The sequence below is a fragment of the Scyliorhinus canicula genome, chromosome 7 (assembly GCF_902713615.1).
Source record: "Scyliorhinus canicula chromosome 7, sScyCan1.1, whole genome shotgun sequence".
Taxonomy (NCBI): Eukaryota; Metazoa; Chordata; class Chondrichthyes; order Carcharhiniformes; family Scyliorhinidae; genus Scyliorhinus; species Scyliorhinus canicula.
This window is the reverse complement of record NC_052152.1, coordinates 158,982,109-159,008,332: the sequence shown is the minus strand read 5'-3', so window position 1 is coordinate 159,008,332 and position 26,224 is coordinate 158,982,109. Positions and strand designations below refer to the sequence as shown.

The following is a 26,224-nucleotide window of genomic DNA, read 5'->3' as shown; positions in this document are numbered from 1 at the left end:
CACCCCTACAAACCAAAGATGTGCAGCGTAGGAGGATTGGCCATGCTAAATTGCCCCTTAATTGGAAAAGAATTGGGTACTTTAAATTTTAAATATATATATTTCCCGAATACTGCTATAAACAACTATCCCAGTTTAGAGGATAAAAAACATAAATCATCTACTTGCATATCGAATTAATGTCTTCAGCCTTTGTCTCTCAGGTCTTGCTGTCTCTGGCTCCCTCTTCTGGACTACGTTTTGGTGACGGCTATAACATCTCCCTCACGGTACTTCTCTCTCTTGCCAAATTCACAAATTTAAGCACTCAGCCTCTAGCTGCCTCGTTTGTGCTATTTAATCATCTTGGTATGAACTATGTAAAGTATGAATTTCTATTCTGATTACAATCTCTGTTTTGACATTAGAAAATTCAATCACTGTGGGCAAAATACAAAACTATTTGTTTTCCAGAAAACATTAAATGGCGCAAATCTTCCGATCTCCATATTATCGGCAAGCTGATGTATAACTCAAGATGCATATCGTTACTCCACGGAAGTCCTGATACAGTGACAGGAATATTGAAATTCTAATGGTCAATTTCCCTGCTTGCTGGAATCCTCCCCAAACGTTTCAGCCTCCCGAGTTCAGCAATTTCAGACAGTTGCGACATACTAACCTGGATAGTTATGCAGAAAATGCAAGACAGAAAAATCCTAGTACAACTCCTGGGTAACTATACAACTCGCTTCCTCTCCCTGACTTCCATATCAACTACCCGGGCAGCAGGGTAGCACAGTGGTTAGCATTGTGGCTTCACAGCGCCAGGGTCCCAGGTTCGATTCCCTGCTGGGTCATTGTCTGTGCGGAGTCTGCACGTTCTCCCCGTTTCTGTGTGGGTTTCCTCTGGGTGCTCCGGTTTCCTCCCACAGTCCAAAGATGTGCAGGTTAGGTGGGATTGGCCATGATAAATTGCCCTTAGTATCCAAAAAGGGTAGGATGGGTTATTGGGTTATGGGGATAGGGTGGAAGTGAGGGTTAAAGTGGGTTAATGCAGACTCGATGGGCTGAATGGCCTCAATCTGCACTGTATGTTCTATGTACCCAATTACCCACCAAACCCCCACCTATACCCACTCCCCCACAGTCAAGATTAGCCCTCACCATATGACCACCCCATCCCTTAACAACTCCGCAACCGTCAGACTCCCCCAAACCCAATCTGACTAGACTCCACAACCTAACTCCACTCCCAACCATCCGACACCAACCTGACCCCAAGTGCCCCCACCAACTCGACCTGATTAGACACACCTCCTGAACCCCGACCCCCAAACCGATTTAACTGCTCCCAAACTGACAACCCCTCCCAACCCAACTCCCTGCATTCATCTCACCTGCTTGCCACCTAACCCATCAGCCACCTTACCACTTCACTCACTGGCAATCACACTGGACATTTAAAGTTACCTGACGACAGCTAGTGCCGTAAAAGGAGGCATAATGCATAGCTTAATGCGGTGATTCTCTTTGCTGCTCTGTGAGGATTCCTGTGCTGAGGGAGTTCTTCTTCATCTTGGAGATGCAGAATTCAGAACTGTATCAACGTATGCAACTAAGTGGGTAATATTCTGTGATCTGCGTTGGATGCATTGGTGTCATTTCTGATCAGATATTTTGAGTAATTCAATTGGTTTATCAGTAAACCATGGTGATAGAATATTTGTATATATTTCTTCATTTTAAATTATGTACATGCAGAATCCCATTCAAAATGTTTGCATATGTTTACTTTGTAGTGATAACAAAAGTGTTACATGAAGAAGAGTTTGCGCACTAGAAAGTACCATACACAGATCTCGTGCTATATTGCTCACTGGAATTTGGAGGTTTTATAAGAATTGGCGTGTTATACCAAGTAGTATTTCTAGGTTTATCAGGACTGACCCTGGGATATGGAAGCATTGGGAAGGAGGCTTGGGGTTTGATATCACTGGGCTAAGATCATAGGGGCCAGCAGTATTTTAAGTAGTTGTTGTTCAGTAATCAGGCAGTAATGAATTTTAAACAATTGCTAAAATATAAATTGTTACTACTGGGGGAGGTGTTCTGCTGTAAGCAAGATATAGATAAAACTATTAAAAGGATCCACTAAGGCAAACCCTTACTTAAACGTATAGGAAAATTGAAAAGGGACACCAGGAAACAATAAAATTAACAAAGGAACAACAGATATAATAAAATATGCAGAAAGGATGCAAATGGAAGGGTAGTAAATAGTAGAAAAGAAGAAAGAGACTTTGTGATATATTTATTGTGGAATGTTGGTGCGATGATAAAGTCTGTCCCCTGCATTTTTGTTTGGAAGGAGAGATGAATTTGTTAATTGATGCTGAAAAAACAAGAAAGGATGAAGAAGAATATGTTAAAGTAAATGAATCCATGTATTCCTCACGACTGAGAACAGTTATAATTCTGAATTCACCAAATGATCAAGAGATAGTATTTTCATGGAAGAGAGTTCAATAGTACACCTGCTCTGTCTGGATTCAGCTCCAACGCTGAAAACGAAATTAAAACACACCCTGCAGCAAACAGCCCAGCTCCACCCACTCTCTGACATCACTGCAGTAGTAAACACCCATTTCTTAAAGGTACTCTCACTACAGATATTTATATACACAGCCATTTATAAACACCCATTTCTTAAAGGTACTCTCACATGACACATGCACTGCCAAGAGAATGCACTGCCTGCTCACACTGTTCTTCAAAACTCAGTTCATTCCGAAGAAGATCCTGCAATGGGCATCAGTTCTGGGAGTACATAAATTAGAAACCAGCACCACCCCTCAAACATTCATTGTCATTTTGACAAAATAAATGTGGACAGCGTTTTGCCGTAGAATAATGCAGGAAATTATCTTCTGTCTTTTCTGCTAGAATGATTTTATGAGTGATCAGGAGAAACAAGACATCGGGGCGGGATTCTCTGATCCTGAGGCTAAGTGTTGATGCCGTTGTAAATGCCGTTGCGTTTTACGACAGCGTCAACAGGCCCCCAGGATCAGCTATTCCGAGCCATACAGGAGGCCAACACGGCACTGGAGTGACCCAAGCCGCTCCAGCTGCCGATACCGGCCTCAAATGGGTGCCGCGGGTCTGCACATGCACGCTGCGACCGGTGTGAATGCGCGGTGACTTCCTTCTCTGCGCCGGCCCTGACGCAACATGGCATAGGGCTACAGGGTCCGGCGCTGAGCAAAAGAGGTCCCCCGCCCGAAAGGCCGGCCCGCCGATCAGTAGCCCAGGCCACAGCGAAGGCCCCCCTGGGGTCGGACCCCACCTCCCCCCCCACCAGGCCACCCCTGAAAGGATGCACGCCGAGGTCCCGCTGGGTAACACCACACGTGGATGGCGCTGGCGGGGCTCGGATTTCTTTTGCGCCCACTCGGCCCATCCCGGGCGGAGAAACACCGTCGGGGCATCGTCGCACGATTCGCGTCCGGCCCGGCGTGGGCTGAGAGAATCCCACCCCAGATTCTGCCTGCGTCTTGAAAAAAAAACTACAACTTACTGCAGAGTACAGAATCTTTTATTTAAAAAATTCCCATTCTTTATTCATAGAGAGCTTTAATGATCTATTTGACCATTTTGCTCCCTTGTGACCGTTTTGCTTCTATTGATACTGCTTTTGTTTTCATTGTCTCCCCTTAATCCAACCAGAACTTGTATATCCCAGAAACAATTACTCCATCTAACTCCTCTACTTTGCAGTGCATTGGCATGATAATAAACTGTACCTGTGAGAGAGTACAGTGGATTTAATGTCAAGCTTACCAAATTAACTTTATTTTTGTCTACAGAAGTGAGAATTATACAACAGCCACTTGATGGCAGAATATGTTCAAAGCAAATTTGAGGGTCTCTACATCAAGAAACAAAGTTAATTAAATATCCAATCTAGGTACATACTGGTTTCCATGACCAAACAATTAATTCCTATCAAATCATTTCAGGTGTTAGGACTGTGAATATCTGCATAATAATCATCGATACTGCCAACAGAAGCTATGGATAAAGAAGGACTTACATTTTTATAGTGCAATTTCAGGACACCCAGCTAACGTTAGAGACAACAAACTACTTTTGAAGTGCAGTTACACGTATAATGTAAGAAATACGACATCTAATTTACACACACACAGCAAGATTCCACAAACAACAATGTAATAATAGCCAGATAATTTGTACCAGTTGAGGTTGAGGTTATTCATGAAGGCTCCACCTTCTCAGCCTTGCCCCTCACCTGAGGTATGATGATTATCAGGTTAAATCACTACCATTCAGCTCTCCCCCCTCAAAGGGGAAAGCAGCCTAATGCCATCTGGGACTATGGCGATTTAACTTACTTTAATAGCCAAAAGTTTGTTTTAGGTGTGGGATAAACAATTAATATTGGACAAGGCATGAGGAAAAATGCCCCTGCTCTTCGTCAAATACTGTTGTGGATTCTTTCACTTCCACCTGAAAGGGAGACAGGCCATAATTTAACTTTTCACCTGAAAGATAGAGCAAGTCAATTTTTCCTTCTCCTTCTCGGTCAAGGCAACCTTGAGGAGGAGTTTATAGAATGTATCCGCGATAGTTTCCTAGAACAGTATGTAATGGAACCTACGAGGGAACAAGCGGTCCTAGATCTTGTCCTGTGTAATGAGACAGGATTGATTCATGATCTAATAGTTAGGGATCCTCTCGGAAGGAGCGATCACAATATGGTGGAATTTAAAATACAGATGGAGGGTGAGAAAGTAAAATCAAATACTAGTGTTTTGTGTTTAAACAAAGGAGATTACAAGGGGATGAGAGAAGAACTAGCTAAGGTAGACTGGGAGCTAAGACTTTATGGTGGAACAGTTGAGGAACAGTGGAGAACCTTCCAAGCGATTTTTCACAGTGCTCAGCAAAGGTTTATACCAACAAAAAGGAAGGACGGAAGAAAGAGGGAAAATCGACCGTGGATATCTAAGGAAATAAGGGAGAGTATCAAATTGAAGGAAAAAGCATATAAAGTGGCAAAGATTGCTGGGAGATTAGAGGACTGGGAAATCTTTAGGGTGCAACAGAAAGCTACTAAAAAAGCTATAAAGAAGAGTATATAAGACAAAAAAGAGTGGCTAAGGTAAATATTGGTCCTTTAGAGGATGAGAAGGGAGTTTTAATAATGGGAAATGAGGAAATGGCTGAGGAACTGAACAGGTTTTTTGGGTCGGTCTTCACAGTGGAAGACACAAATAACATGCCAGCGACTGATAGAAATGAGGCTATGACAGGTGAGGACCTTGAGAGGATTGTTATCACTAAGGAGGGAGTGATGGGCAAGCTAATGGGGCTAAAGGTAGACAAGTCTCCTGGCCCTGATGGAATGCATCCCAGAGTGCTAAAAGAGATGGCTAGGGAAATTGCAGATGCACTAGTGATAATTTACCGAAATTCACTAGACTCTGGGGTGGTCCCGGTGGATTGGAAATTAGCAAACGTGACGCCACTGTTTAAAAAAGGAGGTAGGCAGAAAGCAGGAAATTATAGGCCAGTGAGCTTAACTTCGGTAGTAGGGAAGATGCTGGAATCTATCATCAAGGAAGAAATTGCGAGGCATCTGGATAGAAATTGTCCCATTGGGCAGACACAGCATGGGTTCGTAAAGGGCAGGTCATGCCTAACTAATTTAGTGGAATTTTCTGAGGACATTACCAGTGCAGTAGATAACGGGGAGCCGATGGATGTGGTATATCTGGATTTCCAGAAAGCCTTTGACAAGGTGCCACACAAAAGGTTGCTGCATAAGATAAAGATGCATGGCATTAAGGGTAAAGTAGTAGCATGGATAGAGGATTGGTTAATTAATAGAAAGCAAAGAGTTGGGATAAATGGGTGTTTCTCTGGTTGGCAATCAGTAGCTAGTGGTGTCCCTCAGGGATCCGTGTTGGGCCCACAATTGTTCACAATTTACATTGATGATTTGGAGTTGGGGACCAAGGGCAATGTGTCCAAGTTTGCAGATGACACTAAGATGAGTGGTAAAGTGAAAAGTGCAGAGGATACTGGAAGTCTGCAGAGGGATTTGGATAGGTTAAGTGAATGGGCTAGGGTCTGGCAGATGGAATACAATGTTGACAAATGTGAGGTTATCCATTTTGGTAGGAATAACAGCAAACGGGATTATTATTTAAACGATAAAATATTAAAGCATGCCGCTGTTCAGAGAGACTTGGGTGTGCTAGTGCATGAGTCACAGAAGGTTGGTTTACAAGTGCAACAGGTGATTAAGAAGGCAAATGGAATTTTGTCCTTCATTGCTAGAGGGATGGAGTTTAAGACTAGGGAGGTTATGTTGCAATTGTATAAGGTGTTAGTGCGGCCACACCTGGAGTATTGTGTTCAGTTTTGGTCTCCTTACTTGAGAAAGGACGTACTGGCGCTGGAGGGTGTGCAGAGGAGATTCACTAGGTTAATCACAGAGCTGAAGGGGTTGGATTATGAGGAGAGGTTGAGTAGACTGGGACTGTACTCGTTGGAATTTAGAAGGATGAGGGGGGATCTTATAGAAACATTTAAAATTATGAAGGGAATAGATAGGATAGATGCGGGCAGGTTGTTTCCACTGGCGGGTGACAGCAGAACTAGGGGACATAGCCTCAAAATAAGGGGAAGTAGATTTAAGACTGAGTTTAGGAGGAACTTCTTCACCCAAAGGGTTGTGAATCTATGGAATTCCTTGCCCAGTGAAGCAGTTGAGGCTCCTTCATTACATGTTTTTAAGGTAAAGATAGATAGTTTTTTGAAGAATAAAGGGATTAAGGGTTATGGTGTTCGGGCCGGAAAGTGGAGCTGAGTCCACACAAGATCAGCTATGATCTAATTGAATGGCGGAGCAGGCTCGAGGGGCCAGATGGCCTACTCCTGCTCCTAGTTCTTATGTTATTATGTTCTTATGATACAATGGTATCAGTCACTTACAAGCATATGAATCGGAAGCAGGAGTTGGCCACTCGGCCCATCAAGCCTGCTCCGTTATTCAATGAGATCATGGTTATTCTAACTATAACCTCTATGAGAAAAGGTGGGGGATGTGTGTGACTGTGTTTGAGGAGCTGTTCGTCACAGAGAGAGGGTGATAAAGGAGACAAAATTTGTACAGACTGCACAGTTGATTGTTGGGAAGTTTGTTTCCCGGGGTGTTTATGTGTTGTAACCTGTTTTGATAGATGTTGGTAATAAAATAATTTATCTTTTATAACTATAAGCTCAACGCCACATTTCTGCCTATCACCAATAATCTTCCACCCCCTTGTTAATCAAGAATCTTTCTCACACTGTCTTAAAAATATTCAAAGGGTTTTCCACTGCCTTTTGAGGAAGAGAGTTCCGAAGACTCACAATCCTCTGGGAGAAGAAAATTCTCCTTATCTCTATTTAAAATGGGTGATCCTTCATATTTAAACCATGATCCCTTGCTCTATATTCTCCCACAAGAGGAAATATCCTCTCCATGCATTTTATCAAGACCCCTCAGGATCTTAAAGGTCTCAATCTGATAAACAAGCCGAACCTGTCCAACCTTTCCTCATCAGACAACCTAGCCATTTCAGATATTAGTCCAATAAACCTTCTCTGAACTGCATTTACATATTTTCTTAAATAAGGTGACCAATAATGCACACCAGTGTTTTTCAAACTTTTATTTTGGTGACCCATTTTTACAAAATGGCCACCTCTCACGACCCACGCCAAGTTCACAATAGATTCTCCATAGTTACTTTTTAAAACATCACGTTCATTGTTGCCAATTCTGTATTATTACGTGTAAAAAATTGTATATGAAAATATGTTCTCTATTTTCTGTTGTTATGGATATCTAATTAACTTGTAATAAAAATCTCTGCACAGATGAGTGTGCGAGACTTTTGATCACAGACTCCTGAAGAAATTCTTGTAAACACGCCTTGATTTTGGGCTGGTGGAGAAGGAAGGAGAGTCACCATTGATCGCAAATTCAGTGTCACTCAGAGAGCGACTGATCTCAGAAAGCAAGGGGAGTGGCTCCCCATTTTAAATATACATCAAACCCCTTATGCACACACAGCACATCCTTTAATATAGATCTGATTGACAAGGTTAATAGTAACTGAAACTCAACAGACATCAACAAGATTAACAGTCGCATAAATTGAACCAATACTGACAATGTTAATGGTAACAGAAATTCAAGATTAATTGACGATTGTAACAGTGGCAGACATTAAACATGCATCTGTTTCAGAACGTTAACCCTGAAGTCAGTCTCTTTGTGTGATCATTGAGTCCCTGCTTCATAAGAGCTGTAATTAAACATTTGTATTTCTTCCCTGACTGGGATGGATGGAGTTCCCAAACACACACCCGTCGCCCCAGAGCCAAGTTCAGAATGAGGCAAACATAAATCAGCTTTGTGTCAATGGACCAATTGAAAGGTTGGGAGATCCCCACAGGATACACAGGAATTATCTGCTAGAGCGAGGTCCTGTAAAAGAGAGAGAATTCAGCCAGTGTCACCTGTATTGTATGCCCTTTATTTACATGGTGCTCAGTAAAAACTATGAAACAAGAAAACAATTAAAACACAAATTCCAACTCAGGGAACTTAACTATTTTCTAACAGATTCCCCCTTTTTAAAGGAAAGAAGAGTTCATCATAGATTACAATATAAAACTCCAAAAATATATATTTTATTTCCTGCCTTCAATGCACCTTATTCCCATTTCTTAATTTTTTTCTCACATATCTTTTCCTGGTTGGAAAAGCCTCCCCTCTAAGAATCTCCTTAATTTCTTTGAGCGAGCCCTCTTTTGTTCAACCAAATTGGTGACTGCCATCAACCCACTTGACCTCGTCAATCTCCCTGTTTTCTAGCATCTGTTTTATGTTTGCTATGTCAATCTGCAGTCTCTTTTCATTGATGCATTTTGTGACTGCACATTCACCCAAAGGGTCCTATTCGCCGACCACCCACCGGGTCAGAGAATCCCCGTGGGGCATCGCGAATCCTGCCTCGCCGCTCCGCCGCCGGCTGCTGTATTCTCCGGCCCGCGATAAAGCCCGCTGACGGGAATTGCGCTGTGTGCCTCACAAAACTGGCAAGAATCGGCGCGACGTGATGGTCCCCGGGCCTGCTGTAAATCTCCGGCCCGGACGGGCCGAAGTACCGCCGACAGCGGTGTAAATCAAAGTATGTTTTAAACGGTGTCAACCAGTCATGCTGGCTGACGCCGGCGAGCGAGGAGGTACAGGTCGGCGTGGGGAGGCCATCACATAAGAGAAGACACGGCCGTACCTGGGGGGCGGGGGTTGCGGGTGTCGGATGCCCCACAGGGTGCGTGGTGGGGTCGGTGTGGGGGTGGGGGTGGGGGTGGGAGGGAACCGGGGGTGCTGAGGAGGGGATCGGGGGTGCCAGGGAGGGGATCGGGTGTGCCGGGAGGAGAGTGCTGTGGAGGGGAGTGCCGGGGAGGGGAGGGGAGTGCTGGGAGGGGATCGGGAGTGCCGGGGAGGGGAGTGCCGGGGAGGGGATCGGGAGTGCAGGGGAGGGGAGTGTCGTGGAGGGGATCGGGAGTGCCGGGGAGGGGATCGGGGAGGGGATTGCTGAGGAGGGGAGTGTCGGGGAGGGGATTGCTGGGGAGGGGGGTGTCAGGGATGGGATTGGGGGTATTGGGGAGGGTATCGGGAGTGCCGGGGAGGGGATTGCCAGGGAGGGGTGTCGGGGAGGAGATTGCCGGGGAGGGGAGTGGCGGGGAGGGGATCGGGGGTGTCGGGAGGAGATCGGGAGTGCCGGAGAGGGGATTGCCGGGGAGGGGTGTTGGGGACGGATTGCCGGGGAGGGGCCCGGTGGTGTCAGGGAGGGGATCGGGGGTGTCGGGGAGGGGCATGTCAGGGAGGGGATCAGGAGTGCCGGGGAGGAGATCAGGAGTGCCGGGGAGGGGGGTGTCAGGGAGGGGATCGGTGGTGTCGGGGAGGGGATCAGGAGTGCCGGGGAGGGGGGTGTCAGGGAGGGGATCGGTGGTGTCGGGGAGGGGATCAGGAGTGCCAGGGAGGGGGGTGTCGGGGAGGGGACCAGGAGTGCCGGGGAGGGGATCAGGAGTGCCAGGGAGGGGGGTGTCGGGGAGGGGATTGGGGGTGCCGGGGAGGGAGGTGTCGGGGAGGGGCATGTCGGGGAGGGGATCAGGAGTGCCGGAGAGGGGATCAGGAGTGCCGGGGAGGGGGATGTCGGGGAGGGCATCAGGAGTGCCGGGGAGGGAGGTGTCGGGGAGGGGGGTGTCGGGGAGGGGATCGACGGTGTTGGGGAGGGGGGTGTTGGGGAGGGGATTGGGGGTGCCGGGGAGGGAGGTGTCGGGGAGGGGATTGGAGGTGTCGGGGAGGGGATCGGGAGTGCCGGGGTGGGAGGTGTCGGGGAGGGGATTGGGGGTGCCGGGAGGAGATCGGGAGTGCCGGAGAGGGGATTGCCGGGGAGGGGTGTTGGGGAGGGATTGCCGGGGAGGGGCCCGGTGGTGTCAAGTTGAGGATCGGGAGTGTCGGGGAGGGGCATGTCGGGGAGGGGATCAGGAGTGCCGGGGAGGGGGGTGTCGGGGAGGGGATCGGGTGGGGATCGGGGATGTCGGGGAGGGGGATCGGGGATGTTGCGGAGGGGATTGGGTATGTCGGGGAGGGGATCGGGATGTTGGGGAGGGGATCGGGGTGCGCAGAGGAGATCGGGGGTGTCGGGGAGGGGATCGGGGATGTCGGGGAGGGGGTGTGTCGGGGAGGGGATCGGGGATGTCGGGGAGGGGAGTGCCGGGGAGGGGGGTGTTGGGGAGGGGATCGGGGGTGTTGGGGAGGGGGGTGTCGGGGAGGGGATCGGGGATGTCGGGGAGGGGAGTGCGGGGAGGGGGGTGTCATGGAGCGGATCGGGGGTGTTGGGGAGGGGGATGTCGGGGAGAGGATCGGGGTGTTGGGGAGGAGATTGGGGGTGTTGGGGAGGGGAATGCCGGGAGGGGGGTGTCGGGGAGGGGATTGGGGGTGCCAGGGAGGGATTTGTCGGGGAGGGGATCGGGAGTGCCGGGGGGGAGTGTCGGGGAGGGGATTGGGGGTGCCGGGGAGGGAGGTGTCGGGGAGGGGATTGGGGTGTCGGGGAGGGGATCGCTGGTGTCGGGGAGGGGGTGCCGTGGAGTGGATTGTGGGTGTTGGGGAGGGGATTGTGGGTGTCGGGGAGGGGATTGCCTGTGTCGGGGAGGGGATCCCTGGTGTTGGGGAGGGGGGTGTTGGGGAGGGGATTGGGGGTGTCGGGGAGGGGATTGGGGGTGTTGGGGAGGGGATCTGGTATGTCGGGGAGGGGATCTGGTATGTCGGGGAGGGGATCGAGGGTGTTGGGAGGGGATCGGGTATGTCGGGGAGGGGATCGGGGGTGTTGGGGACGGGATCGGGGATGTCGGGGAGGGGGATCGGGGATGTTGCGGAGGGGATCGGGTATGTCGGGGAGGGGATTGGGTGTGTCGGGGAGGGGATCGCTGGTGTCGGGGAGGGGGGTGTCGGGGAGTGGATTGTGGGTGTTGGGGAGGGGATTGGGGGTGTCGGGGAGGGTATCGGGCAGTGCCAGGGAGGGGGGTATCAGGGAGGGGATCGCTGGTGTCAGGGAGGGGATTGGGGGTTTTGGGGAGGGGATCTGGTATGTCGGGGAGGAGATCCGGGGTGTTGGGGAGGGGATCGGGTATGTCGGGGAGGGGATCGGGGGGTGTTGGGGAGGGGATCGGGTATGTCGGGGAGGGGATCGGGGGTGTTGGGGAGGGGATCGGGTATGTCGGGGAGGGGATCGGGGGTGTTGGGGAGGGGATCGGGTATGTCGGGGAGGGGATCGGGGGTGTTGGGGACAGGATCGGGGATGTCGGGGAGGGGGATCGGGGATGTTGCGGAGGGGATTGGGTATGTCGGGGAGGGGATCGGGGATGTTGGGGAGGGGATCGGGGGTGCCGCAGAGGAGATCGGGGGTGTCGGGGAGGGGATCGGGGATGTCGGGGAGGGGTGTGTCGGGGAGGGGATCGGGGATGTCGGGGAGGGGAGTGCCGGGGAGGTGGGTGTTGGGGAGGGGATCGGGGGTGTTGGGGAGGGGGGTGTCGGGGAGGAGATCGGGATGTCGGGGAGGGGAGTGCGGGGAGGGGGGTGTCATGGAGCGGATCGGGGGTGTTGGGGAGGGGGGTGTCGGGGAGAGGATCGGGGGTGTTGGGGAGGAGATTGGGGGTGCCAGGGTGGGAGGTGTCGGGGAGGGGATTGGGTGTGTCGGGGAGGAGATCCCTGGTGTTGGGGAGGGGGGTGTCGGGGAGTGGATTGTGGGTGTCGGGGAGGGGATTGGGTGTGTCGGGGAGGAGATCCCTGGTGTTGGGGAGGGGGGTGTCGGGGAGTGGATTGTGGGTGTCGGGGAGTGGATTGGGGGTGTCGGGGAGGAGATCCCTGGTGTCGGGGAGGGGGTGTCGGGGAGGGGATTGGGGGTGCCGGGGTGGGAGGTGTCGGGGAGGGGATTGGGTGTGTCGGGGAGGAGATCCCTGGTGTTGGGGAGGGGGGTGTCGGGGAGTGGATTGTGGGTGTCGGGGAGGGGATTGGGTGTGTCGGGGAGGAGATCCCTGGTGTCGGGGGGGGGGGGGTGTCGGGGAGTGGATTGTGGGTGTCGGGGAGGGGATTGGGGGTGTCGGGGAGGGTATTGGGCAGTGCCAGGGAGGGGGGTATCAGGGAGGGGATCGGGGGTGTCGGGGAGGGGATCGGGGGTGTTCGGGAGGGGATCGGGGATGTCGGGGAGGGGGGTGTCGGGGAGGGGATCGGGGATGTCGGGGAAGGGATCGGGGGTGTTGGGGAGGGGATCGGGGATGTCGGGGAGGGGGGTGTCGGGGAGGGGATCGGGGATGTCGAGGAGGGGATCGGGGATGTCGGGGAGGGGGGTGTCGGGGAGGGGATCGGGGATGTCGGGGAGGGGATCGGGGGGTGCTGCGGAGGGGTGGTGTTGAGGAGGGAGGTGTCAGGGAGCGGAGTGCCGGGGAGGGGGGTGTCGTGGAGCAGATCGGGGGTGTTGGGGAGGGGGCTGTCGGGGAGGGGATCGGGGGTGTTGGGGAGGGAGGTGTCGGGGAGGGGGATGCCGGGGAGGGGATCGGCGGTGTTGGGGAGGGGAATGCCAGGAGGGTGGTGTCGGGGAGGGGATCGGGAGTGCCGGGGGGGGGTGTCGGGGAGGGGATTGGGTGTGTCGGGGAGGGTATCGGGCAGTGCCAGGGAGGGGGTTATCAGGGAGGGGATCGCTGGTGTCAGGGAGGGGTTCGGGGGTGTTGGGGAGGGGATCTGGTATGTCGGGGAGGGGATCGGGGGTGTTCGGGACGGGATTGGGGATGTCGGGGAGGGGATCGTGGATGTTGGGGAGGGGATCGGGGATGTCGGGGTGGGGGGTGTCGGGATAGGGGATCGGGGATGTCGGGGAGGAGGATGTCGGGGAGGGGGGTGTTGGGGAGGGGATCGGGGATGTCGGGGAGGGGATCGGGGGTGTCGGGGAGGGGATCGGGGGGTGCTGCGGAGGGGGTGTGTTGGGGAGGGAGGTGTTGGGGATGGGATCGGGGATGTCGGGGAGAGGATCGGGGATGTCGAGGAGGGGATCGGGGGTGTCGGGGTGGGGATCGGGTGGTGCTGCGGAGAGGGGTGTTGGGGAGGGAGGTGTCAGGGAGGGGAGTGCCGGGGAGGGGGGTGTCGTGGAGCAGATCGGGGGTGTTGGGGTGGAGGGTGTCGGGGAGGGGATCGGTGGTGTTGGGGAGGAGATTAGGGGGTGCTGCGGAGGGGGGTGTTGGGGAGGGAGGTGTCAGGGAGGGGAGTGCCGGGGAGGGGGGTGTCGTGGAGCAGATCGGGGGTGTTGGGGAGGGGGGTGTTGGGGAGGCGATTGGGGGTGTTGGGGAGGGGATCGGGGTGTTGGGGAGGGGAATGCCGGGGAGGTGATTGGGGATGTCGGGGAGGGGGTGTCGGGGAGGGGATCAGGGAGGAGGGTGCCGGGGAGGGGATCGGCGATGTTGGGGAGGGGAATGCCGGGAGGGGGGTGTCGGGGAGGGGATCGGCGGTGTCGGGGAGGGGGGTGTCGGGGAGGGGGGTGTCGGGGAGGGGGTGTCGGGAAGAGGATCGGGGAGGGGGGTGCCAGGGAGGGGATCGGGGGTGTTGGGGAAGGGAATGCCAGGGAGGGGCGTGGCGGGGAGGGGCGTGTCGGGGAGGGGATCGGGGGTGTCGGGGAGGGGATTGGGGAGGGGGGTGTCGGGGAGGGGATCAGGGAGGGGTGTGCCGGGGTTGGGATCGGCTGTGTTGGGGAGGGAAATGCCGGGCAGGGGGGTGTCGGGGAGGGGATCGGGGGTGTCGGGGAGGGGATCGGGATGAACCGGGAAACTGTCGCCCATATCTGCCACCTGATGGCACACCTGGCACCGCGTGGGTCTGGTGGAGGACACCCTCTCCCTGTGGACATCAAGGTAACCCTGAGGGTCTTGAGCTTCTATGCGACGGGATCATTCCAGTCGCCGAGTGGGGACCTGTCTGGCATCTTCCAAGCGTCGGTGCACAGATGCATCCTGGCAGTGACTGACGCCCTGTATCATATCGTGGCCCGCTACATCAGGTTCCCTGTGGACCACACCAACCAGGATGCCCGGGCAGCAGGCTTCGTTGCCGTCGCCAGGATACCCATGGTCCAGCGGGCGATCAGTGGGGTGCATGTCGCCATGCGGCCATCAGCGGATAACAGGGCCATGTTCATGAAGAGGAAGGGGTTCTACTCCATGAACATACAGGTGGTCTGTGACCACCGCATGAAGGTCCTAGAATTTACAGTGCAGAAGGAGGTCATTCGGCCCATCGAGTCTGCACCGGCTCTTGGAAAGAGCACCCTACCCAAGGTCAACACCTCCACCCTATCCCCATAACCCAGCAACTTCACCCAACACTAAGGGCAATTTTGGACACTAAGGGCAATTTATCATGGCCAATCCACCTAATCTGCACATCTTTGGACTGTGGGAGGAAACCGGAGCACCCGGCGGAAACCCACGCACACACAGGGAGGATAACACACATGTGCTGCATGTCTGCGCCCGGTACCCGGGCAGTATGCATGACTCGTTCATATGTTAAGTAATGGGTTAAGAGACATTGCAATTAATTGTCTCATTGCTATATGTTAAGTGTTCAATGATTGACACTGATATGTAAAGGGGCTTCAAGTGGACTCTGGATCTGGTGATGTGATGATTGAGTTTACTGTAGAGTCTGTTAAAGTGAAATAAAGGTGTTTGTGAAAAGGAGCTGGACTTTTGTCTCTTCACACCACAGCATCCATTCATTTAACAAATGGTAGCAGAGGACGGTTGCTGTGTAAATGTGAAGGGTTGAAAGATACAGGGCGCGATTCTCCGCAAATGCGGCGAATCGTAAAGGCTGCCGTGAAACTGGCCGTGTTTCACGGCAGCCTCCGCGCCCCCTCCCGGGACCCGATTCTCCCCCCCGGGCAGGGCTAGCAGCGGGGCCCCTTGAAGCACGGCATCGCGGCTTAGCGACCGTCGCTAAGTCCGCGCGCCAAGCGTCATGCCAGCTGACGCGCACGATGACGTCAGCCGCGCATGTGCGGGTTGGACAGCTCCAACCCGCGCATGCGCGGGGCCGTCATCTCCCTCGGCCGCCCCGCGGACTGATCCTGCGGGGCGGCGGAGGGAGAAAGTGTGCGTCCATTACGGACGCACTGCCCGCGATCAGTGGGCACCGATCGCGGGCCCTTGCCCCCTTGGCACGGCCGTGGCACTGCCGTGACAAACGGGGCCCTGGATGCCCAGAGCGGGCATGTTGCGGCCGTTTGTACGACGGCAGCAAGCAGGTGTGTTTGCTGCCGTAAAAACGGCCGTAAAGGCCTGGGAACTCGGCCCATCGGCCTGGGGAGAATCGCTGTTCGCCGTAGAAAACGGCGAGCAGCGATTCGTGTTGTGGGGCGGCCGTGGGGGGGGGAAATAGCAGGAGGGCGTGAAAAATGTCGGGGACGCCCTCCCGCTATTCTCCAACCCGTCATGGGCAGCGGAGAATTGCGCCCACAATTTTTCCAGATCAAACCAAGGACTGAAAAAAAAAAGGGGATATATGGCTGAACCCAGGACGAAGACGGCCGGATATGATTATCCTCCCTTATTCTCTGAAAGGGAATCATACGACCAATGGAGAAGTGTGGTAGTTATGTGGACTAAGGTGATTGCTTTAGGAAAGAGAAAACAAGGTATGGCATTGGCTCTTTCTTTACCGTATGGCAGTAAAATCCAAAACAAAGAGATTTCTGAGCTGGAGTTGGAAGAGTTAGTCTCAGAAGAAGGTCTGGCGACGTTATTACTTTATATGGATAAGATTTATAAGAAAGATGACTTGTTAAGTGCGTATGAAGCATGGTCGGATTTTGATAAGTTCCGGAAAATGGAGGATTTATCTATGGAAGACTATATAATGGAATTTGGCAGACTTTATAAAAGGCTGCAGAAACACAGGCTTGAATTTCCACAGTCTGTGTTGGCCTTTAAATTACTTGACTGTGCTAGAGTGAGCAACATGGATAGGCTCTTGGTTTTCACAGGAGTTCAGTTTACGGATAACGATATCTTATTCGAACAGATGACAACAGCTTTAAAAAAAATTTGGGGGAAACATTCAATTCCAATGGCTCTGATGATCCAAATAGGTCAGCCTGCAATAAGGCAGCATATGAAAGATACACTACTAACAGGATGGCGAAATCGTATGGCTACGAACAGGCTCAAGACTATAAAAGGAGACCGAGACAAGGAAATTATGAAGACAGAAACCCAGTTAGAACCTACAATCGGAGGATGAACCCCAGAAATGCACGGGGCATGATAAATCGATGTTTTCGATGTGACTCTCAATACCATTATGCTTTCAACTGTCCAACTCGTTATGATATAGTATTTGAAGTGACACATGTCACGGAAGAGTCAGAAGAGGAAAAAGATAGTGACCAGAAAGAAGGCATTGTCCTATTAACAAGCTGTTTTACGCCGGTAATGAGGGTGTTGGTTGCAGAATCTTTTAACTGTGCTGTATTGGACAGTGGCTGCACATCTACTGTGTGTGGGATTGACTGGTTAAAATGTTATCTGGACTCATTGGATGCTGAAAATCGTAACAAGGTTAAGGAATTTAAAAGTTCCACAAGTTTCAGGTTTGGGGATGATAATACTCTGAAGTCGCTGAAAAGAGTGGTGATCCCTTGCAATATTGCTGGAGTGAATCATTTTATTAGCATGGATGTTGTATCAAGTGAGATACCTTTGCTTCTGAGCAGACTGTCGATGAAGAAAGCACACATGAAGCTGGATATGGAACAGGAAAAGGCAACAGTTTTTGGAATGACGGTGGACTTACAATTTACACAGTCAGGACATTATTGTATTCCATTATTGACAAATAATGTTTCGAGTAGAGTGGTTAAGGATGTGTTAATGACAGTTGATACTGCGACTTTAGCTGGTAAAAAGCTTATTGTAGTAAAACTGCATAGGCAATTTGTACATCCGTCTCCTCGGAGGCTGAAAAATTTATTAAAGGATGCAGGGGTAAGGGATGACGATTATACTAAACTGATAGAACAGGTTAGTGATCGCTGTGAAGTTTGCAGGAAGTACAGAAGGACACCAGCACGGCCGATAGTAACCCTACCTTTGGCCAGGGATTTTAATGACATTGTGACCATGGACCTTAAGATCTGGGATAAAGCAAATAATATATTTATTTTGCATTTTGTAGATTTAGCAACCAGATTTAGTCAACCAAAGATTGTACGAAGTAAAGAAAAGAGAGTAATTTTGGATAAAATTGTGGAAAAATGGATCGGGACAGGAATGGGTCCACCAGCAAAATTCTTTACGGACAATGGGGGAGAATTTGCAAATGATGAGTTTAGGGATATGTGTGGAAACATGAATATCAGAGTTATGAACACGGCTGCAGAAAGCCCGTTTACTAATGGTGTCTGCGAAAGAAATCATGCTGTTATCGATGACATGCTTCGGAAAATTTTGGGAGATCGACCAAACTGCACGCTAAATTCAGCTTTAGTATGGGCGGTACATGCAAATAATTCATTGCAGATGGTTGGGGGCTATAGTCCTTACCAATTAGTGTTTGGTAGAAATCCTAAAATTCCTTCCATTTTGGATGACCAGCCTCCAGCTTGGGAAGGGACTACAATTAGCTCAGGTTTTGCTGAACATTTAAACGCGTTACATAGCAGTAGAAAAGCTTTTTTGGAAGCAGAAGTCTCTGAAAGAATTCGCAGAGCTTTAAGACATAATGTACGGCCATCGGATGCCGTTTTTCAGCAAGGAGACATGGTATCCTATAAGAGAGACAATTCTAATGAATGGAAAGGCCCAGGGAAGATCATAGGCATAGATGGCAAAACATTTATTTTGCAATATAGTAATCAAACTGTTAGGGTACATTCATCAAGGATAATGGGTACCGATTACAAATTTTCAAATTTAGACAGAGCAGACAGACATGACGAGGAACCAGAGTCATCTGGTACGCATGTGTTACAGAACTATGAGGACCAGTTAACTGATATAGACAGGGTTTCTGTAGAGGAACACGACATTTCTGATAAATTAGATCAGGCCATTTGTCCGAAAGGGCAACTGCCAAAGGTTGGTACAAAAGTGACATACTTGCCTGAAGGGTCTAGTCAATGGAAGGATGCAACTGTTATTAGTAGAGCAGGGAAGGCCACTGGAAAGTATAAACATTGGTTGAATGTACGGCATTCAGGGGAGGAAGTTAAGACAATAGATTGGGAAAACAAAGTTCAAAAATGGAGGACACAGAAACGCAGTGCTAGTTCAGATAAGACATCGGATAGTGACAGGTTCGCAGGAAAAGGTCGAGAACTATTGAAAGGACATCCCGCTACAGAAGAGAAAGATCAAGCAATAGCAGTACAGAACGAGATACCAGGCAGGAAAGGGGACGTAGTTTATCAAGATCTCGGAACAGGAGTAAGACTACGAATACTAAAAGAAGTAGAAGCCCACATGCACGTGAGATTTTGGTGGCTTCAAATAAATTAGATGAAAAAGTTATCAAAGATGCTAAACAGCAAGAACTGCATAGTTGGAGTGAATTTGGGGTATACACGGAAGTACCGGATAGAGGACAAAAAGCTCTATCCCACAGATGGATTTGTACAGAAAAGGTTCTTCCAGATGGAACTTATAAGGCAAAGGCCAGGCTTGTGGCAAGGGGATTTGAAGAAAACTTAGATGATCAGGACTTAAGGGTAGATTAACCTACAGCAGGAAAGGTTATTTTAAAGATCTTATTGGCTCTATTAGCCACAAAGGCATGGGAATGCAAATCTATAGATATAAAAGCTGCTTTTTTGCAGGGGCATCAGCTCCAGAGAGACATTTTTCTCCGTCCTCCTAAAGAAGCAGCTAACACAGAAGGGGTACTGTGGAAGTTGATCAAATGTGTATATGGATTAAATGATACATCTAGAGTGTGGTACTTTTCGGTAAGGTCAGTCTTGTTAAAGTTAGGCTGTTGCCAGTTGAAAGCAGATCCTGCAATGTTTTACTGCCATTATAAAGGAAATCTTGCTGGCATCTTCATGATGCATGTTGATGATTTTTTGTGGGGTGGGACTAGTGATTTTGAAGCCATTGTAATCTCTGGTTTGAGGAAAGAATTCAGGGTTGGAAGTCAGGCTTCAGGTGCATTTAAATATATTGGTTTGGAAATCGGACGGACTCAGTTAGGGGCAACTTTACGTCAGCAATCTTACTTGGAAAGCATCAGCCCAATAGCAATTAGTCGTGACCGGGTTTCACAAAAAGACAAAATGGTTTCGGAGATAGAAAAAGAGCAACTGCGAAGTTTAATTGGGCAACTGAACTGGTTAGGAAGACAGACTAGACCGGATGTGAGTTTTGATGTTTTAGAGTTGAGTACAAAGGTGAATGATCCCAAAGTGGAAGACATAATAAGAGCAAATAAAGTGTTGGCCAAACTAAAAATGCAGGAGTGTGTTTTGAAGTTCCCTGTTTTAGGTGATCCTAGGCATTTGAAACTCATAGTTTATAGTGATGCGTCCTATGCAAATTTATGTGATGGAGTTTCAAGCGCAGGAGGTTTTATAATTTTCCTTTTGGGGAACAATGGTAAATGTTGCCCTCTTGTGTGGGAAACAAAGAAAATAGGGAGAGTGGTCAAAAGCACTTTGGCTGCTGAGACGTTAAGCTTGGTGGAGGTGGTGGATATGGCCTTTTATATACGTCAGATATTGACAGAAATTTTGGGATTAGGGGATTTGGGTAATATACCTATTGACTGTCACATTGACAATAAATCCCTGTGGAAAAATGTGCACTCTACAAAAAGTGTCAATGAAAAGAGGTTACGGATAGACATCGCAAGTTTAAAGCAGATGTTGGACAGAGGGGAAATAACTAAAATTAAATGGGTTGACAGTAGCTATCAACTGTCAGACTGTTTCACGAAAAAAGGGGCCAGTTCACAGAAACTTTTAGCTATTGTGAATGAAGGGCGCCTGTTTCTGTGAATGGTTTTTTTCTTCTACTTAAAAAAAAAGCGGGGGGGGGGAATCAGGTGTGTGTTTTAGTTTCTTGAAATTTTAGTTTCTTGAAATGTTGTTTTCACCTAATTGGTTTGTTTTCTCCAAGGAAGGGGAGACTGTTAAGTAATGGGTTAGCAATGTTAAGACATTGCAATTAGTTGTCTCATTTATGTTAAATGTTCAATGATTGTCTCATTTATGTTAAGTGTTCAATGATTGACACTGATGTGTAAAGGGGCTTCAGGTGGACTCTGGATCTGGTGATGTGATGATTGAGTTTAGTGCAGAGTCTGTTAAAGTGAAATAAAGGTGTTTGTGAAAAGGAGCTGGACTTTTGTCTCTTCACACCACAGCATCCGTTCGTTTAACATCATATTGGCACAATCGTGCATCCCCAGCATGTTCGAGGGACACCCCCCCCCCCCCCCCCCCTCACCAGCTGTGGGGCTGGTTGCTGGGCGACAAGGGTTACCCGCTGTGGTGTTGGCTGATGACGCCTATACGGAATGCCCATTGTGTAACCAGGGGTGTGGTCGAGAGGTGCTCTGGGCTGCTGAAGATGCACTTCAGGTGCCTGGACCGCTGTAGAGGGGCCCTCCAGTACCCGTCGGATAGGGTAGGCCGCATCATTGTGGTCTCCTGCATCCTGCACAATATAGCCCAGCAGAGGGGCGATGTGCTGGAGGTAGAGAAGGGGGAGGAGCTACATGACGAAGGGTAAGCCTCCCCAGATGAGGAGAATGTGGAGGGAGCAGCAATGCACGGGACATACGGGCTGGTCAGGGACGGGAGGCTGCCAACCGATACCGGCTGGGCCAGCGAGCATGGAAGCAGTTGATAGCCGCACGGTTCACAGACTGAGGGAGGGGGGATTCACTTAGCATGGGCGCGGACAACACAGTACGACACCCCGCCCACCACCCACACCCCGCCCACCACCCACACCCCGTCCACCACCGCATCACCCTCATGCACACCACCCCTCCACTGCACATCTACCTGCGGCACAACGGGCAAGGCTCACACGGTCGCCAGTTGAAGCGGGTCTATTGCATGCCATGGCGGATGATGACAAACCACTCTGCGATGAGCTCTGGGCTCCAGATCGTTAGACAATGTCTGACTCATGGCCACAGTAACACCCTCCATCTGGGAGGTCCCTGCATGCGGCCTGGACACTGCAGCGCACAGACCCATCGTCTGCCGGGGAGGGAGGGGGGGCACACTCACCTGAGCTCAACGTCCTGTCACCCCTCACACACAAACTGGCGCTCATCTCATACCCCACCCATCAAGCATCGGCAGAGCACAGAAGCAGCTTCTGTAGTTGTGAAAGTGATTTTAACTCCAAACAATTCATACATGTGCCCTAGCCCCTATGACTAATCTGTGCCCTGCATCCGTGCCAACTTACTCAGTGTCTAATTTTATGGCTTTACGGGCCCTATGACTAGGTCTTGGTGGTTTCCCAGACGGTACAGCAGAACTGGAGGCGGACTCCTGGATTCCTGCCCTGTGACTAGGGTCTTCTTTTGCGGCCATTTCCTGGATGGGCCAAGCTGCGCCTTAGGTGAGCGGGATGGCGTGCTGCCAGCCTGTTCTGCCCGTTGCCCACCGGGGGGGGGGGGGGGTTGTCCGAAGTGTCGAGGTGTTCAGGGACCTCCCCTGCAGTGGGACCCGGAACAGGCCCCAGCACCTGCTCCTGGCACCTGGCGCTGCCAGTCCTGGAGGCCTGCCCTGGTATCGACAAGGGTCTGCAGGTTTGCAGCCATGGAGCTCAGGGAGTTGGCCTTCCCTGTCTGTGCCTGGGCGACGCCGGCCAGCACCTGTGCAATGACGCCGATGCCCTCAGAGATGGCCTGCTGAGACTGGGCCACTGCCTGCTGAGACTGGGCCATGGCCTGCCGAGACTGGGCCGCGGCATTGAGCGCCTCTGCGATCTGCAGCTGGCACTGGCTCATGGCTGCCTGTGAGAGGGCAGCCATGTCCTGGGCCACGGACGCCACCTGCACGGAAAGCCCCAGGCTTTGCATACTTATACCCATGTCTGACGCCGTCGCACCCATTGCCTCCACCGCAGACGCCAACCGTGCGGTCTCGGCCTGGGTGACATGCATGACTGGCACCACTCCCAGCTCCTGCACGCGGGTGGACTTCTCCAACTGTGTCTGCAGGTGCTGCAAGCCAGCCGTCATCCCGTTCATTTGTCCCTGGGTCCGTGACTGCATCGGGTCTATGGGTGGGCAAATCCAGGAACCCGGGACCTGTCTCGGCGGCAGTTGGTTGCTGGGGCTGGTCTGCCCTCCGACCATCAGGCCCCTCGTCTGCTCCTACCTCCACCTGCAGTACCGTAACGGCTGTGTAGTGAGTGTACCAGAAGCCTCATCGCTAAAGTGACCAACCGAGGTTAGTGTCTCTGCGATGGTGGTGGGTGTAGGAGGTAGCAGTGGCATTATGTCGAGGACCTCATCGGACCCGAAGTCCGTGGTCCTCTGGGATGGTATATCCTGTCCGACCGTCCCCTGTCTTTGGGTGTCCTGGGCGGGTGTGTCATGCGTCTCAGTCTCCTGGGTGGGTGTGTGTTGTGTGTCGGTGTCCTGGGTGGGTGTGTCCTGTGTCGGTGTCCTGGGTGGGTGTGTCCTGTGTGTCGGTGTCCTGGGTGGGTATGTCCTGTGTGTCAGTGTCCTGGGTGGGTGAGTCCTGTGTGTCAGTGTCCTGGGTCAACTGGGACGGGGGCCTGTTGGTGTGGCTGCCCTCCCCATCACTGGATGTGGCCCTACGGCAACGCCGCACTGGCACTAGATGAGGGCGGTGTATGCCTGGTGGTCCGGGTTGGTCCCTGGCGTGTGGTCTCCCTGGCACGTCCTGGGGGTGGTCAGCATCTGCAGGGACAGGTGGGTCGACGTTTTGTCCAGCAATACACAATACAGCATGCATGGTTAGACACGCAATGGGGGCGGGGGAGTTGGGGGGTGGGGAAGATGGGGGGGGTGGGGAAGATGGGGGGGGTGGGGAAGATGGGGGGAGGGAAAGATGGGGGGAGGGAAAGATGGGGGGAGGGAAGATGGGGGGGAAGATTGGGAGGGGGGAGATGGGGGAAGGTAGAAACATGGGAGGGGGACAGGCAGTGGGGGGTCTCACTTGGTGCTGGGCCCCCCATCTCTGCATCCGCAACCTCCCGGTCCTCAGGTCCGCCTGCAAGATCCAGGGCCCTCTCGTCATGAGCGGTGAGGGGGCACAATTCAGGTGGACGGTCCTGTTACGCTCCCGGTTGTTATGGGCATACTTCTCTAGGGGGTGGGGAAGAGGGGTGACAGAGATAAAGGTCAACAGTGTTAGGCGGACATTGCAGACCAGCGGTTGTGTGTATGTTGGCATAGGTTCGCAGCCCATCCTGCATGGGTGGGTGCAGCCATGTCGGTTTGTACTAGGGCTGTGCTGCCCATCCTGGGGGTTGGGGGGTACTCACCCTGGCTGGCTTGACTAGGTCATTGACTTTCTTGTGGCACTGGCTGCCTGTCCTCGCTGTTACGACCACGGCGCTAACGGCCTCTGCCACCTCCCTCCACAGGCGCCGGCTGAAGTTTGGTGCGACCTTGCGGTCGTGCCTGGGGTGCAGGACCTCCCTTCTCGACTCCACTGCGTCCAGGAGCACCTCGGTGTCCCGCTCCTGGAACCTCGGTGCTGTGCGGCGGGCGGCCATGTTCCAGCGTTGCTTTCTTTCCGCCGGTGGCGTCGTTTGAGGAGCGATACCCCGTTCCGGGTCACGCCGTTGCACTTGGCGTCACGCCGTTGCTGGCCCCTTCTGAGGCGGAGGATTCTGCCACTTCCGGTCGGCCCGACGCCGGAGTACTTAGCGTCGTTTTTGACGCCAGCGTCGGGTCATTGCGCTGATTTCGGAGAATCCCGCCTACCGTCTATGTGACACTCTATAGGTACTGTTCCTGGATGCCCTGTTCCACTTAATCCTGGATATTAAAAAATGCCATCTCTACTGCCTCCACTAGGGCAAGTGTCTCCACTGCCAATGTACTTTTTATCACTCTTCAGGACAGAGATTCTCCGAAAATGGGGCTGTATCCCCACGCCCGCCGGAAAACCGGCGCGAATCACTCCGGACTTTTTTCCAAAAAGTCCGGGGTGATTCTCCGATTTCAAAAGGGATAGCAGAGCCCCGGCGTGTGACTCGCAGCTCCTGCTGCCGATACGGGGCCCTGCACCTCCGGCCGCGGGGTCCCGGATGCACGCGGCGGCGGGCCGTGGGTCTGCTCATGCACGCGGCGGCCGTTTTCATGCTGGCCCCCACGCAACGTGGCGAAGTCACACAGCGGGCCGGCGCGGAAGAAGATAGCCCCCCCCGGATCGCATGCACCCATCAATCGGTAGCCCCTGATCGCAGGCCTTGCCGTCGTTGCGGCCCCCCCCACCAGGACAGCCACCGCGGCTGCGAGTCTGAGCTCCCGCTGGGTGGAACCAGGTTGGAACCACACCGGTGGAACTCGGCCGGTCGATCGCAGAGAATCGGTGCGGAAGCCTCTTTCAACGACCCCGACCGGCGCCGTGTGGATCGCACACTCGCAGCTGGTGGCGAGAATTGCGAACCGACGTCGGAGCCAATCGTAGGTCTGAGATCCCATTCTCTGCCCGCGTGCCAAGTGCATTTCGGCGCGGAGGGTCAGAGAATCCCGCCCCATATCCTTTTAGTTTCCCATGCCAAAGGCAACATTTCCCTTTCTCACCTGGGAGAAAAATTATAAATCCTCCCATACTCGAAAAGCCATCACAGCGATTTGCATAAGGTGCGTCACTACAAACAATCATTTTCAGTTGTCTAATACAGTGCTTTTCAAACTTTTTGCCCGGCGGCCTATTTTTACAAAATGGCCACCCATGCCACGTTCACAAGAGATTCCGCACAGTTAATTTTTAAAACATAACGTTCATTGTTGTCACTTCTGTATTATGAAATGTAAAAAAATGTCAATGAAAACATATTTTCTATGTTTTGCTATTGTTTGTAGATCTAAATAACTTTTAATAATAATCTCTGCACTGATCATTTAGCACAGGGCTAAATTGCTGGCTTTGAAAGCAGACCAAAGCAGGCCAGCAACATGGTTCGATTCCCGTACCAGCCTCCCCGGACAGGCGCCGGAATGTGGCGACTAGGGGCTTTTCACAGTAACTTCATTGAAGCCTACTCGTGACAATAAGTGATTTTCATTTCATTTCATTTCAGTGTGCGAGACATTTGATCCTGAGGTGTTTGAAGGGGGAATGAGGAAATTTTTGGAAACACGTCTGGATTTTGGGCTGTTAGGGAAGGATCGCAAAGTCAGTCTCACTGAGAGAGTGACTGATCTCAGAAAGTGAACGGAGAGCAGCTCCCCATTTTAAACATACACCAACCCCTTATCCACACACAGCACAACTTTAAACATAGATCTGATTGACAATAGTAACAAGATTATCAACAAAATTAATTGTCACAGAAATTGAACCAACACTGATGACGTGTATTGTAACAGAAATTCAAGATTAAT

The 26,224-nt window shown here is 51.7% G+C and overlaps 1 long non-coding RNA gene across 2 annotated transcripts in view; it reads right to left on the bottom strand.

Moving 5' to 3' along the window:
- Positions 1-7,709: 7,709 nt before the first annotated feature.
- Positions 7,710-26,224, bottom strand: part of LOC119969479 — a 33,024-nt gene continuing 14,509 nt past the window's right edge. For both annotated transcript variants that reach the window (XR_005461376.1, XR_005461377.1), the window contains exon 3: positions 7,710-8,545. This is a non-coding gene — a long non-coding RNA (uncharacterized LOC119969479). The remainder of the gene's footprint in view (positions 8,546-26,224) is intronic.